The sequence below is a fragment of the Uloborus diversus genome, chromosome 9 (genome assembly GCF_026930045.1).
Source record: "Uloborus diversus isolate 005 chromosome 9, Udiv.v.3.1, whole genome shotgun sequence".
Lineage (NCBI taxonomy): Eukaryota > Metazoa > Arthropoda > Arachnida > Araneae > Uloboridae > Uloborus > Uloborus diversus.
The window spans coordinates 103257124-103273581 of record NC_072739.1 but is presented as its reverse complement, the minus strand read 5'-3'; the positions used below and the strand labels follow the sequence as shown (position 1 = coordinate 103273581).

Below are 16458 nucleotides of genomic sequence, written 5' to 3'. Positions count from 1 at the left end.
AAATATAATTGTGGCCACCTTTGATAACGTTAGAAGAAAGGAATAAATTGCGGACCCTGCCCCAGAATTTTCAAAATTAAAATTCCTAAAAAGCAATATTAAAAAAGGGAAAGTTTTAGGTACCTTCTTTGTAATTTTTTGGAATTGAAGTGTTTAAGTTTGCCATCATTGAGTTACCTTTTTAAATCTTCGATTTAGGAAAATTTCGAAGCAAAGTTCGAATCCCCCTCATCTGTTGCCCTAAGAGCATTGAAAGTGGTGCATAACAGTGGCGTACCCAGGGGGTGGGCTGATAGGGCTACAGCCCCCCCCCCGAAATTTTCAAAATTAATTATAAAAATTATAATAAAGAACAAGTTTTTTTTATGATGTATTTTTGAAATCTTACATTCGTATTGATATCAGAAAAGCGAGACATGAACTTTTCTTATCTACAGTTCATAAGTATCCCCCCCCCCCCCAGCTCAAAGACTTTCGAGCTCAGCCCCCCCCCCGAACTGATTTGTCTGCGTACGCCGCTGGTGCATAAATGCGTTTTTAGGATGCTATACAAAGGGAAGGGGGTGAAAGATAAGACTTCAAGAATTTTTTTGACATTGAAGCTCCCAAACGCAATTTTAGATGATTTTCGATAATTTTAAAGAAACGGGGATTCGAAGGCTCTCCCCCGGAAATTTTACAAAATTTGAACTTCTGAAATTGAATTACTTTCGATGTCCTGACAAGAAAAATAAGGTTCCGGGGCGCGAATTTAGAAACACGACTGCGTACGCAGGTCGTACAGATGGCGCTACGAGCGAATTTCATTTGGCGCGGTTCGACTCCTCGCGTAAATGTGCCAAGAAAGCGATTTCGCTTTTGAGGTACTTGCGCGTGCGCAATGATGTGATGTCTGTTTTTATACCTTTGTTGCTGGTATTTCGTTGATTATGTGATATGAATGGGTGTATGGGTGTATGTCAAAATCGTTTTTTTTTGTTACAAACTTTGATGTTTTTTAACCTACGAACAAAACTTTATTGACATTGTATTTCTGAAATATTCTTTTGTGAATTTATTCTTTGCATGTGAAAGTTCTGTGTTGGACTGTCGTTGAGATGAAACTTAAGAATGTTTCAATTTGTTCTACTGAAAATTACAAAACATTAGAAATTAAAATTCTTTAAAACCACGTTTGAATGGATGTGGTGTCAAAATGAGTTATTTTGCTACAAACATTTGCTTTTTTTTGACCTGCGGACATATCTTTATTGACATTGTAATATTCTTCCGGGAATTTCTTCTTTGCATCGGAAAGTTCTGGGTTTGATTGCCGTTGCGATGAAAATCAAGAATGTTTCAGTTTTTAAACTGGAAATTGCTTAACATTAGAAATTAATTCTTCAAAACCACGTTTTACACTGCATGTATGCAATAAATAATTATTTGGAGATATTTCATTAATTTAATTTCTAATTCTTGATTGGTTATCAAAAGTAGTGATTTTAAACGTTTAAAGTGTCAACTGAAAGTAGAATTTTCAGCAATTGAAGTATATTTGAGGTGTCAACAAAAAAAAAAAAAAAGAAAATCTTAATCTAATTTATAGACATACTTCATTAGTATTTAAAGGTACTCAACTGGTTATGTATATCGTATACATTTCAGCAACAGCCTCAAATGATTGAATTAAAACCCTTAGTTGTATTTTTAACTGCTTTCTCTTTTTTTTTTACTATTTTTTAAGTAAAGTCAAATCTCGATAAATCGAAGTCTCAAGGGACCGGTAGAAAGCTTCGAGTTATTGGTAGCTCAAATTATAAGAGGTTCCTACAGTATTCTCAAGATTTTGGGACCCAGTGATAAGTTTGAGGTGTAGGTTATATTCAGGGGTGCCTATCCCCTAAGAGCAAGGGCGCACTCCCCCTAAATATCGGGAAGACCCCCCCCCCCCCAAAAAAAGTTAAAAATACCCCTCAAAACAGCCCCCACCCCCTAAAAATTTTAATGTCGCACTCTGCGCCACGACTACCCCCACCCCCCGCCTAGGTAGGCACCCCTGGTGTATTCGAGTAATAACTCTGCGAATTATCGAGACTCGACTGTGAGTAACTTCGATAGGACAATGACCAAACACAGTGACAGTAAATAAAATGAAAATCATCACCAAGGTTAGAAATGGGCTGTAAGAATATCATATAGTCTCGATAACTCGAAACTTATTACTCGAATATTTTTTTTATCTCGAAGTTTTGAATGAAGTGTGAAGGGAAAAAAGGGGGCGCTTGAAACGAGCACTGAGAACACTGCACAATAAAAAGCATATTGCAAGGACAAATGTTTCAAGGGAGGGCGATTGATTTCATTACGTATCCTTTACTACATATCTTGACCTGTTAGCATCAAAGATAGCCTAAAAAGGACTTTCTTGAACTTTTTTGAATATTAAAAATTTACCAGTGAGGATGTACCTCTCCCTTGTATTTTTCTGTGGTGTACTGAGACAGGCTGAAAGTTGTAGAGGGTACTTTGCTGGGTAGTCGAAGAAATATACTGAGAAGCTGTCTGCATCGAGATTTTACTAAGCACATAGTACTATAGTACTGCTAAAGAAATGCAGAACATGTTGTTTATGCTGATGCAGATTGCATTCTATTGAACAGTAATGAGATGTTTATACTATTAGTACAGCATGCTCTATGAATCCCCACCAACAAAAAGCCTTCGTGTTTTAACTGTCCTACACAATGTCCACCGCTACCTCTTTCATATCGCATATCTGGACTGTGATGCTGTTATATATGCCCTTCTGACCCTTTTCAAAGCTTTTCCATATTCTTTGGTCGCCTTGTATGTCGTATATCTTGTATCGTAACTTTACACCTCAGAGCCTGACTAACATGAGTCCAAAAATTTGGAATCCTCACTTTATTACTGCATTGAATGTAGAATATCATTCTGTGTCAACATATGAGATCCTAATTCTATGAAAGATATTCCTTCACAAATATTTAGCTGCATTTAAAGAGCGCAAGTTCCATCCTTTCTATGCCTCAGACAAACGTTTTCGCTCTCTCTCTTGAAAAGTAGCGAAAATGGACTAACGATAGTCTAGCTCAGAGGTACAGGTACTATAATCCTAAATTTAATTTGGGTGCATCAATACATAAATATCAAAACATTTTATTATTTTAGCATAAGCAGAACAGGTCACCAAATTAATTTTGTGTTCATTGTCTTTGGAAATCATAGTCGAGGGTGTACACACACAAATATCATTAGCAGTTAACCTTGAACAAAATTAGCAAGTTGTTTCTTGCATCCTATGATATGAGGATCCCATTCTTTCCTTCTGTGCATCTAAGATAAAATAGTTCTTTTTTTTTCTTAACTTATCTACTCTCAAATAATAGATATCAATTAGAAACCTACATCTAGTAGAATTTACACTTAAAACAATATTCCTTTTATCTCATACAAAATGGTTCTAAGAGAGAAAGGAAAAATAACTGTCTTAGAATGTATTAAAAATGAAGTGATTATTTAATTAGAGGGAGAAATGTATTGTTTAATTTATTATGCTAATTTTATAATTCCATTGAATTTTTAATTGAAATCCATGTAATAATTGCACATAAAAGATTTAAATGCTGCATATATCTTGCAAGATTATTAAAAAGTGCTTTTAGAAATTGTTAATTATGATTTAGAAAATTCTTCTTACATTGCTTGCATTGCTTCTTGCATTGTATCTAATATATTTGTTTACATTTTAAGTCATAACACATGTATATTTTTTTGAGCAATCACGATTGCTTATTGTTCTCATTTGACTGTTTTGATGTCCTATCTTTTTATTTTCCCACCGCCACCCTCCGCACCCTGTCACCGTCGACCGGCTCCTCACGATGCTGCTCCTATAGCGAAAGCCGTCTCCAGGTTGCATCTAGAGTCCCTATATGAAAACGTAGTTTTCAGAGTTGCGACAACAGCTACGCTCGGAAAACGCAACCGGTAACAGGGGGGAAGATAGGTTGCCGCCGAGCTGCAAGATTGGCTCCTTGTTCGCTTTCGAGTTTCGTTACAAAAAATAGTCACAAGCGGGAGCGAGTTCTGAAGGATGTAAAAGCACGCGGATTCGAAAATGCATGCAGTCAATAAATGAAACGCTCGATTTTGATTCAAACATTAAAAAAAGACAAAATGGCCCTATGTTAGCAAAATTAAGAGCAGATTTTTTTTCTTAAACCTTATTCTCTTAATACGATCAATTTTAAATTAATCAAAAGATTCCGAGACAACGAAAATTATATTATAATTTTAATTGATTCAAAATGAATGAAAGAATAAACACTGATTAAGAAAATTAAAATAAATAAATAAGCAACAAATAATGAACATAAAAAATTGCTTGTTTTTGCTACATTAAATTAAGCTTTATAAAGATTTTTGAACATAGAAATATTTCTTGTATTGATATCAAAAGCATTACTTATTTTTTTTTTTTTTTTTCTATAAAAGGAAAAATTTACACTTTTCTGAAATTTTTAGAAATCATTAGCTTAAAAATTCCGAAAGGAAATATATGCCTAGGATGCCTACCTACGGGGGGGGGGGCGGTGGGTGCTGTTAAGGGTGTGGCACCCATGTATATGCAAGGGAAAGTTTGAAAGAGTAATAAAAGAAATATGTAGAAGCTTAAAACAAGGTATCCTACCCAGGCCAGGATCTATACATTTTAGGCCTTCCTGCAACAAAATCTGTATAGCCCCTCCCCAGAGGCCATCAGTGTATATTTGTAACGTTAAATAAGTCTTAGTGCTAGGTTTTTTCAATTTTTTTCTTTAATTTCAGAGGCCGTTGGACCCCTTAAGACGTGGGGCACCCCACACTGCGGGGATCCTATCTCGCCCCAACCCACTCCAAAAAAAAAAAGAGATTAAGAACCTCTGAATATTTTAATGGTTTAGTGGGCACACCTAGTTAATAGATTATTTTGTATAAAGTTGAAAACTGAAATTATATTAATCAGTGGTCATTTTTATTTGAAACCAGATGCAGATAGAAATATTCAGAAATAAATTGGGAAGTTAAGGAGGGGGGGGGGGTGTATTTTGACATATTTTTTCAACATTCTTATATGCATAAGAAACAGATGTCTCCATTATTCTATATTTATTTCTTGAAAGTACACTATCTATTATTTAAAATTTTCAACAATATTTTTATACCAAAACAATACTAGAATGAAAGGTAGTTAGATAGTAGACATTTTTTTAATGAAACAAAATTAAAACAATTCAGAGCACCAAAAAAGGACTTGTACTTATTTTGAATTTTATGACAAAGCAAAAACTAAAAATTGAAAACAATTTAGCATGAGGAAAACTCATTTATTTCATGCAAGTTTTCAGATCAATAGCATGATCTTATTGTTGTAATCTTGTTGTTGTTGTAAACAACATAGATCTCTGTTGTTCAATTTACTTTTTGGTGTTATTGTATCTATAAACTTTATTTAACACAAAATTTTCAGCATTTTCATTCGAAAAAGAAAACATTAGTTGAATTAAAAACTTCAGTCACTAATGGGCTAATCTTCAAAAAGTGCAACTTTGCTGTCACATGCCTTTTACAGTTAAAACAAAGGAATAATTTATTATTTTTTAATTTCAGCAAAAATATATCCATTTAAATCTGCCGACAGTTTTTTTTTTTTTTTGTAATAATTTTTATTTCTTTTTTTGGTTCGCAGCACGTCAATTCTCACCTCCATGTGTTAGAATTTAATTGATTCAAAATAAATAGATAAAAAAAGGTAAGAAAATGAAAATAAATAAATGAATGACAGATAATGCACATTAGAAATTGCTTGTTTTTGTTTCGGAAAGGCAAACGTTGTAAAGAGTTTTAAATCTAAAAATATTTCCTGTAACCATCTAAAATGCAATATCACTAATTAAAATGGTTTGCTATTAAAAAAAATGCTAATTAAAATTGCATGTTTAAGTTTACGCTGTACAATTTTCTGATTTAAATGTGATTAAGTTAAACATTAAATTAAAAATTTGAAAGAAAAATATGCAAAGGAAAATTTGAAAGCTCAATACTAGAAATAGGTAGATGGTCAAAACGAGGTAACAGCTCCCCCTCCCCCCCCCCAAAAAAAAGAAAGAAAGAATACCAAGAACCTCTAAATATTTTAGTGGTTCAGTAGGCACTCTTGGTTAAAATATTAATTTGAATAAAGTTGAAAATTATTACTTTAATTTGATGTAGATAGAAATATTCAGAAATATATTGAGGAGTTGAGGGGGTGTAATTTGAAACATGACTTATTTTCAACTCATATGAATAAGAAACAAATGTATCTATTGTTATTTATTTATTTCTCTGCATCACATCATGCATCTATTACTTACATTTTGAACAATATTTTCAAATCAAAACAATATTATAAAGAAAAGAAAGTAGACAGTTTCTTAATGAAACAAAGAAAAAAATCATTCCCAGCACCAGTAGAGGACTTGTACTTATTTTCAATGTTTGTGAAAAAGCAATGTTGACATTTAATTTTGACAGAGATTTTAAATACAACTTAGCATGAAGAAAACTCATTCATTCCATACTAACAGTTCAGGTCATTACCACATAAAGATTAACACAAAAGTCTCTAATGTTCAATTTATTTTTTGATGTGGTTACATCTGTAAACTTTATTACAAATATAGAATTTCTAACATTTTTACACACACACACACACACACACACACACACACACACAAAAAAGAGAAAACAGAGACATTTTTCTCAATGAAGCAATTGAAATCAAATTCAGGGTACCAAAACAGAATTTGTAGTTTTTATAGATTTTGGGGCAAACTATTATTGTCAATAACTGCTTAAGTAACAAAATAAGCAAAGATTAATCTTTGTGTTTTCTGAAATGCAACGTAACTTTAAAATATTCACATGTTCAAAATGTGGTTATTATTATCAAATTTTTAAAAATTCTTTACTCCAAAGTATCATTTCCTAAAACTAATAACTATGGACAAAACACAAGTTTAATCAAAAATTTCAGTCGTTTATAAGCATAGAAAAATAAAGAAAAGAAATTTTGTTATAGGTTTTACTCCCATCTACTCAATTAGGGAGTTTCGATTAGACAGGGCAAAATATACTGATGCTTGTAATTTATTTTCTTTTATACTATTTGTGAAGTGAATGTTTGTGAAAAAAAAAAAAAAAAACCTTGATTGAAATAAATTGAATTTTTGTTCAGATTTTTTCACATAGATTGCAATTCCATTCATTACCCTGTATCATGGACGGATGAATATGACCTATATTCCAACATGCTGAAAAATGCTTCCAGAATTTAGTCAGAAACAGAGAAGGTGCATTGACAGTCGGAAGTGGACTAAGATAACAGTTGCTACCTATCCTTTCCAAAATTGGAGTTATTTGCAGTTATTCAAATCCTGTCCTGTAGTTTAAGTGGGGAGAAAAATCTCTTCTTGAGAGGGGGGATTTCTGGATAACTACACAAAGAGAATAAGCATCAATGAACTGTTCATTTAATGCTGAAATAAACAAACCTAAATATATCTTTCATAATTTTATGTATACCTGAATTTTTTAGCCTTGCATTGAATACCGAAAAATTTATTAAAAATCTAAATTGAAAACAATATTTTTACATGACAAACAAGCATAAACCTTAACGCATTTGTTTTACAAAACAAATTCAAAACTCTAAATTTAGAGACTCAAAACAGAATTCCAGCTATTTCTCAATTTCTGTTGCAAAATTATTGTTTGTTTTACCTCTTTACATTTCAATATTATTATACAAATGAATGATAATAAATATGATAATAAGCGTGACAAATCAGAAATACAGCACTGTTTGTATGAAGAAGATCAAAATTTCATTTAATTACACTATTCAGCATTTAAACACAGAATTTTTGTTGGTTTGCATGTCATTGCTGAAAGTCCAAAGACCATTTTAGCAACAAATTTCCTGAAGTCATCAGCATAATAAGAAGCATAACAAACATGAATGGCATATTATGTATGGAAGTTCATTATTTTTTTTAAACAACTTCATTAGTTTTGATAAAGCTGTCATGCAAAGAAAACTTGGAAAATGATTTCTGGACATCCTTGTAAACTAAATATTGGAGATCATTCTATTATACAATTCTTTAAGCGAACAGTACAATACTATCATGAGTTTTCTAGAACATCTGCATCAGGGCTATAGTTCAGCTAGTAGTTGAGCTTTCTTCAAGTTGCAGAATATCTGGAAGAAACTTAAAAAACATTAAGGGCAAATAAATTTAAAAGCAGAAGTAAAACTCTTCAAATGTGCTAAATCATCAATACGGCTGAACACAAATTGGCAGGAATGTTTTTTTAAACTAGTTCATAAAATTATAACTGTAAAATAAATAAACACACTTTAATTGAACTAGAGCTGTATTTCAACTACTTTGCATTAAGTGTGTTGTAAAATTTAATTTCAAATAATGTTGTGTGTTTTAAAAACACTTGAAAAAGTAAAACACATATTATAGGGAAATATTTTACATAATTCATCAGTCTCTTTTGACTAGCATAGATTGTTTTTCATTTAATTATGTATATAAAATTATGTACATATTTGTTACTGTGCATCATCTTTGCCTTTAAGAAGAGAAATCAGTTTATGATGACTAAAATAAGTAATGAACGTTCGTGATTCTTAATTTTTTAGGAACCGTGATAAAACTTGCTTGTTTTTTCTGCACCTCACTTAGGAATATTCACAACAAAATTGTAGAGGGAGGTGGGGCACGTTGGACAAAGGGACATGTTGTACGGGTTCCAATTATTTGAATAATATTAATATTTTTATTTTATTTTTTGATCAACAAATAGCTCCTATGGTCCTACAAATCCAATAATGAAATCACATGGTACAGTTATATTGAACAAATTTTATTCCAGAAAGTGTTATTTTAGCAGTCCTGAGTACTTTTCAGAAAACTATGAATTAATTTTTTTAATGGTTTTAGTCAAGATTGCGGGGAAAAAAAATTGAACTCCTGTCTTAAACTTTTACGTGAATGCTACTACCTCATCAAAGCCCTTACTTGTGATTGTGATTGAAAAAATATGAGTGCATACTAAAGAAATTAATTATAAACTGTTTTTGTTTGTTTTTAATATATAAATTTAAGTGAAGTAAAAATATAGAGAATGCAATATACTGATGCTTGAATTTAAATTCTTTAAAATAAAGCCACATTTTTTAGTAAATTCATTTATCTATACCTGATATTTCAGCTGGCCACATGAATCAGTTTTAAAAGCCACCACTGTTTTAGAGCATTTGAATTCCCCTTTATTTCAATGTTCTATTTCCTCTGACAAAAGTATTGATTTTCTAAAGACTTCAACAAATTAAGATAAGCTCTGATAAATTGAATATTTATTTATTTATTTATATATTTATTTTTATGAGTGGTTGAAATGAACTCGGATGCAATTGAATTACTTTTTGAGTGGGTGAGGCAAAATAATGAACATGTAATAAATGAATATAAATAATGAAAGAAAAATTACTTTTAAAGTTGATGCATTATAATAATAATATAAGAAAATAAATAACTCTGATTTAAGGAAGCAGTTACTAAACACTTTACTTTGCATTGGTTGAAAACATATCAGATGAATATCAAAATATCCAATATACAGTCGACTCCCACTACAAAGCGATCCGACTTACGCGAAATGGCTATAACGCGATTTTTTCAACAGTAAAGAATTTTTGAGCTAGCGCGAATTCTTCGCCCGCAACATGAAAATTTTTGGAAAGGAACCGCGGTGAGTAAGTTCTTTTCGTGAACGGACCTTCATCCCTTTAGAATCACTGAGAGCAGAAGTACCCACACTGTACTAGTCTTTTATCGCTTATATAAATAACTACTTCTCATTTTCCATTATTTTTTTTTTCATTCTAAATGCGAAATTTAACGAAATATAACGACACCTAGGAGCGCTGCTTTATCTAAAGTTGGTGAAAATAGAAAGAAAAGAGAACGTTTCTGACAATTAAAGAAAAGGTAAAGCTTCTTGAAAAGCTGAAGCTGAACCAAAAAATGCTTCGAAGGGTAGCACAACAATTAGGTATGACGGTATGAGCGAATCTTCCATACGTACAATTAAAGGTCAAGAAAAGGAAATCCATAAAAGTTCACCGAGTAATAGTATCCAAGCAAAATGCAAAAATTATGAAACTGGAAGCTGTTTTTTATTGTAAATTAAAGAAACCAGGAAGAGGGGTAATGCCATAGATGGAAACTTTATAAAAGAACCAATGAAGCAACTGTATTTAAAAATATATTAGAAAAATTGCAGCATAAATCATCATTTTCACTTTTTTAAGTTACAAATATCATTACTGAATCAACTGTACGGTACAACTATAGGGCATTTGTTCTCCTTACTACATGCCATATATACAGTACTGGTTTATTTTATGTCTTTCTTTCCCATTGATCATTGTTTTTGTGCATCATAGCAGTATTTCATGTTGAATAAAACGGCTTTTTTTTAAATACAAATAAAAATTAAGTTCTTTATGTAAGAAACAGTAAGGTATGGTTAAGAAAAGGTTTTTAACTGTTTAAGGTTGTGTTTACACGTGTCTAAAATGATTGGTTTTGTTTATAAAAGTTTTTACACATACCTTTTTCCACAACGCGAAATTTCGACTTACGCGAGGTGTCTTGGAACGGATCCCTCGCGTAAGTCGGGACTCGACTGTATATCAAAATATCGGATATTTTCGAACCCTGATCTTTACAGATAATCTCAAAACCCCACGATGAGCCTTTATTTTAAAACGCAATTATACACTAATTAAAATTTAACTCCACATTAATTGAGATAGGATTATTTAAAAATCATTTTCCCACCAAATATCGAAATTTTTACGAACTTGATGTGGGGTGAGAGCTTCATGTACTTTATTTTTCTGCTGATCTAGAAGAGTAGAATTTTTCTAAAGTTTGATTCCAAGAAACAGGTTGTGTCATAATGACACACGATAGACGAGAAACATTTTAACTATTCATCAAATACTTTTGAACAGATTGTGTTTCTTATTCATATTTTTACATAAAATTATATACATGTGTCCATTGATAATGATCATCTTCTTCCTTCTTAAGAAGAGAAATGATCTGTTTACGACAAATGTACATATTGATCTCCGTGCTGCCTGAACGCAGTACATGCAACCATACAAAATGAGAAAGGAAGCGAGAAGAGTGTAATGTCTCACTTTTCTCCCATACCTGAAGGCAAGCAAGCCACTGCTTTCCTTCTAACCGACATTGCTTATCCCCACCACTTTTCGTCACGCAAAAAGATTGGATCATAACTTCAAAGCCCTTGCATAAAAAGTTTCACTTAAAAAATCTTTGATTCAGCATTTTATCATAAAAGTATTGATATTTCAACATGCAAAACTTTAAATGTACCTAATTTCTGACAAACAAGAGCTGTGGCTGGGAGGACTTTTACAATCTCAAAAGCCCATGATAACGGTCCTGATCTCAAAGGTAATTCAACCTTTGTTAAAACTTAATTATGTATCAATCATGGCCATAATTATTTAAAAATCATTTTCTCAATAAAAATAGAAATTTTTACTAACCTGAAGCGGGGTGATAGCATGCACTTTATTCTTCAGGTGATAAAGAAAGAGTAGCATGTAAAGGAAATAACAAGGCAACCTAAAAATTAGTAACCCTAATTAGAGCATAATAAAAAGTACCAACACACTACTTGAAACGAACTTAGAACATCTCAGTTTTCTGTTTATGATGGAACACACAGAGAGTGACATGCTTGTTGAATAAAAAAGAGTAAATTACCAAAATAACCAAAACTGCCTACAATTCATTAAATTTTTAATAAAATAGTACATTTTAAATTGGCTCGCTCAACCTAAAAAATCGATAAAAACTGCAGTGTGTCAAGCAAGTGTTCTACTTCATATCCACCTCAAACGCTTTTGCAAATTCATGTGGTGACATTAATTTCATAATTGAATTGACATTTTTTTTTACAATTTTTAACTAATAAATATTTGGCAGAAAATGATAACAAATCGTTTTTCCTTAAATCTAAATGTTTTTACAAGATACTGCCAGCAAGCATTGAAAGTTCTTTAATTTATAAGCATTTTATTTCCTCTGCATCTCCTTTCAAAAAAACAAAAATTTGACACTGTAAATACTTACGTTGCATAAAGAGAAGATTTAACTTGGAGTTTTATAGCTTGAAGGAATATTAAAAACGATACATAAGTCAATTTTTGTCAATGATCGGCAAAAATAAAAGCCCTAACATTAAAACATAAGTTAAAATGGGTTTTAATATCAAGTCACATTAATTTAAAAAAACAAATTCTGCAACATTCAGCATTTATAATACAAATCACATGTTAAGACATCCTCACGTACATCACAAGTGTGTATTTTGTTTACATCCACTCGTCGCCAAGCACGAAATTGATCGCGCCAAACTGAATACAGAGATCTATCGTTAAAAAAATTTAATTTACACAATTTAAACTTTTGCCTTGTCTTAAAGTGTTGTTTTTCAATAACGTTGTGATTGGAATAATCGATTTAACAGGAAAACTAACTATAAAAGACCCAAATAAAGTGTCAGAAGGGAATTTTAGCACACCGGAACACATGTTCTTGATATAATTACACATTAGGTAAAGAAATAGGAATGGACTCACTCAAGTAAAGCTACATACGTATAATTTGAACATTATAGAACAGTAATATGAGCATTAAAATCTTGGACTCACCTTTAATTTTCCAGATTCTGGGTTTTTCCACAGCACTGTCATACGCTCCATGTTAATCCTACGGGAGAAGAAGAAACACTGCCTCAGGCGGTCTTCGACCAATAGGAAAATGATACCGCGTTGTCGCAACTCTGAAAACTACGTTTTCATATAGGGACTCTAGTTGCATCCATGTCCAACACACACGCGCATACATACGCAGCTACACACACACACACGCACGCACGCACACACACATACACACAACTACCCACACATTCATGCCTGCACACTGACACAAACACATATGCCTACACACACATACACATACCCCCCCCCACACACACATACACACATTCATATACACAACTACCCATACACTTATGCCAGCACACAGACAAACACACATGCCTACACACACATACACATACCCCTACACACAAACACACATACCCTCACACACAAACACACACGCCTACATACACACACATGTGATTGCGAAAAACATAATTTGTTTTTATTATGATCTGTAGTTCTAAATGGGAAAAAATGTTTGAAAAATGTTCTTTTCGGTGCACAAGAGTTTTGCAAAATTACTAAAAAGGAGAAACAAATAATTGTATTACTACATGCTTTTATTTAATAATAATAATAATAATAATACAAAAAGCTATGGCTTTTTGCATTACCTCTATTAAAATTTATTTTTTGAGTTAGATTACGATTTCTTTTGGCTTTATATTGTGCTTTGCACTTAAAGGGTCCTCCTGCGGGGATTCTGTTTGACCCTTTAGGCATTCCTTTCTTGAAATAGATGTCGGTTTGAGTTTTATTTTTCTTCCTTTCCGTCTGGGTGAAAAAATTTTACTTATTAAATTTAATTTTTGATTCAATTATGTGCCCAATATGATATTGATCAAATAGCCAACTTTGTTAATTTTGTTTTGTCAATATTTTCATATGATACTAGTCTTTTTAATTCGTGTAAAAATAACTGCTTATCTTCAGCTGAAGCATTAATAATTTCAGAACTAATAGAGGGAGCCTGTATTTCGTTTTTGATTTCTTTATAGTCAAGAGTGTCACTGCTTTCATTGACTTCACTGTCTAATATGACATTTTTAAGTTCCATCTCAGAGATGATGTTTCAGTTAAGTCAAGAAAAAAATTTTAAAAAATAATTTGAATTCTTAAATTTTGAATTCAAATTATGTTTTTCGCAATCATGAGTTGCGACAGGACCCTACTCATTGGTCACTACTTTACTCACTTGTTTCTAGACACGGCTCTTGTCCCTCCACGTCTACCCTCCTGTTGAACGGAGACGTGTGTATTAGTTGTGTATGTATAGGCTTTTGTGTGTGCGTGTTATGCACGTTGGCGTGTGTGTATGTGTGTGAGTGCGTATGTGTATGAGCGTGCATGTGTCTAGGACATGGACGCCACCTACCAGGAGCGGCTACCGGAGGACGGAGCCGCGCCTGCAGGTGGCAGTTGAAAAAGGCACGGAACATCAAAGACGGTCAAATGAGAACAATAAGCAATCGTGATTGCTCAAAAATTAGGAGCTGGGCATTTGGGACCTAAAGCAATTTTAGCTGATTCATGCCTATCGATATAATTAAGTTTGGTACTATTAGGCAATATAAGTCCATTTTTATCCTGCAGCAAACATTCCTGCGGCAATCGCGACTTGCGCGTGCGACTCGAAGGTTGGCGATGAATCCCTTCCCGAACTTTTCTCCTCGCCAATCGATCGTAGCGCCATTTGTGCGACCTGCGTACGCGGTTGTGTTTCCAATTTCGCTTCCGGGGCTCTCCCGGGATTTTTTATTATTTTTCTTTAAATCAAAGTTTTAAAGCCCCAAATTTTAGGCGATTTTTGATGATATTGGGATGACGAAGGATACGAGTCCCTCCCTCGAAAATTTTTCTAAATGAAACCCCTAGATAAGCAAACGTGAACCATATTTGAAAATGATAAGAATAGAAGGTTTTCAGGACTCTACCCAGGAATTTTTTTGCTATTGCTCCAAAAACTCAATTTTAGACGGTCTTGAATTTTGAATGATATTATAGCCCTATAGTGGGCCCCAAAACCACTACAAAAGCTGTTCAAACCAAGTTTTATTTATGAAAAAAATTTAAAAAATAAATTAAAACAAAGCTTAAAATTGCCGACTCCCCCCCCCCCCCCAACATTTCAGATCCTACGATCCTACACAAAAACTTCTCTTGACTCTTTTTCAGGATCCCTTACGGTCAGGACTTTTTCCTTCTTTTCCCTTTTCTCCACTTTTTGCTCAGTGCCGTCCCAAGGTTTGGTTTTCTCACGTGGAAAGTGGGTCGTGGGTCCCCTTTTTTTCCACTTATAGGCCGATTACTGAATTGGCCATGGCCTAGTCCTGCTATTTGGGAATAGGGACTCTAGGAGCCCCAAATTTACTAAAACTGTTTTAGCAAATAGCAAAAATTGTAATGTTTGGCTACAAGAGGGCCCTGAAAAAATGTCTGGTATGGGCCCCCCCGATATCTTCAACGGGGGTTCCACGTCGATAGGGTCTGAGGTTCTAGGGGGCAACAGAACTAATATAAACTTTTCAAACTAAGTTTGATTTACGGACGTTTTTTTTTTTTTTATAAAATTGAATGAAAACAAAGCTTGAAAATTTTCCGGCCCCTCTTGACTGCGAGCCCCCAGCGTTGCGGGGTTGTGCGGTACGTAGTTACGCCAGTGAAAGAAAAATACTTTTATTTAAAATATGCTGTGTGCTATATGTGTGTTTTGTGTTCTTTTTAAATAACTAAAAATTCTATGTAGAAGTCAGAAAAAGAAAATAGTTAAATTAATTCATCCTGTTTGGCGGGCACGGGCCCCTGGGCCCCCTTAAATCCGCGGTGGTGGTTCTCACCGCTCGGCAACGGAGGCGCCTTCGAGATCACTGGTTGCGGTTCGCGAATCAACCTTACGCTTTTTAATAATTTGTAAAACCCATTTTGGCAACACATGCAGTTCTGTTGGTATGTTCGTTAACAAAATGGTTGACATAGGAACGCCGAGTCGTCACGAGAAAAGTCTTGGGTTATTAACCACCAAATTCGTGTCTCTGCTTCAGGAAGCAAAAGATGGGGTCCTGGATCTGAAAGTGGTGAGCTTCCGTTCTTTTGTAAAAACTTGATTGTAATGATTTTTTTAAAGAACGTTACCTGTCGTTAAAGAGACCATAATGGCGCCAGTTTAAATGTCGCTTAAATATACCGCTGTTTCGTTGTATGATCTGTGAGTTGTCAGACTAATTTCATTAAGTATTATCGATTTGATAATTTTATTTTCTTCTTGAAAAGTATTTGTTGTCTCAACGGTTCCGTTTGTACGTGTTTTTATTGTCGTGGTTGTCATTCTAATTTTTCGAACTTCTGGCCCCAATGTTTACAAACATGACCACTCGGGAGGAATAGTGAGCTACGTTTTTGAGTTTAAGTCGACGATTTTCAATTCCTTTTGATTTTATATCGTTATTTTGCTCCCAAACACTTTCGATTTTATTTAGTCTGAACTTTTTTTTTTTTTTTTCATTTTGATGGATCAATTCCTAAAAATCGAAACTTCGAAGATC

At 33.3% G+C, this 16458-nt stretch overlaps 1 long non-coding RNA gene across 2 annotated transcripts; it reads right to left on the bottom strand.

The window, feature by feature from the left end:
• Positions 1–7348: 7348 nt before the first annotated feature.
• LOC129230004 (uncharacterized) lies at positions 7349–12902 on the bottom strand. 2 transcript variants are annotated; one of them, XR_008581138.1, is made up of 3 exons: positions 12863–12902; positions 11693–11771; positions 7349–8300 (listed from the first exon to the last, which is right to left on the bottom strand). It is a non-coding gene; the product is annotated as an uncharacterized LOC129230004 (long non-coding RNA). The 2 variants fall into 2 exon arrangements; XR_008581139.1 differs by lacking the exon at positions 12863–12902 and adding an exon at positions 12282–12408 and having other exon boundaries at positions 7349–8290.
• Between the last annotated feature and the right edge of the window lie 3556 nt (positions 12903–16458).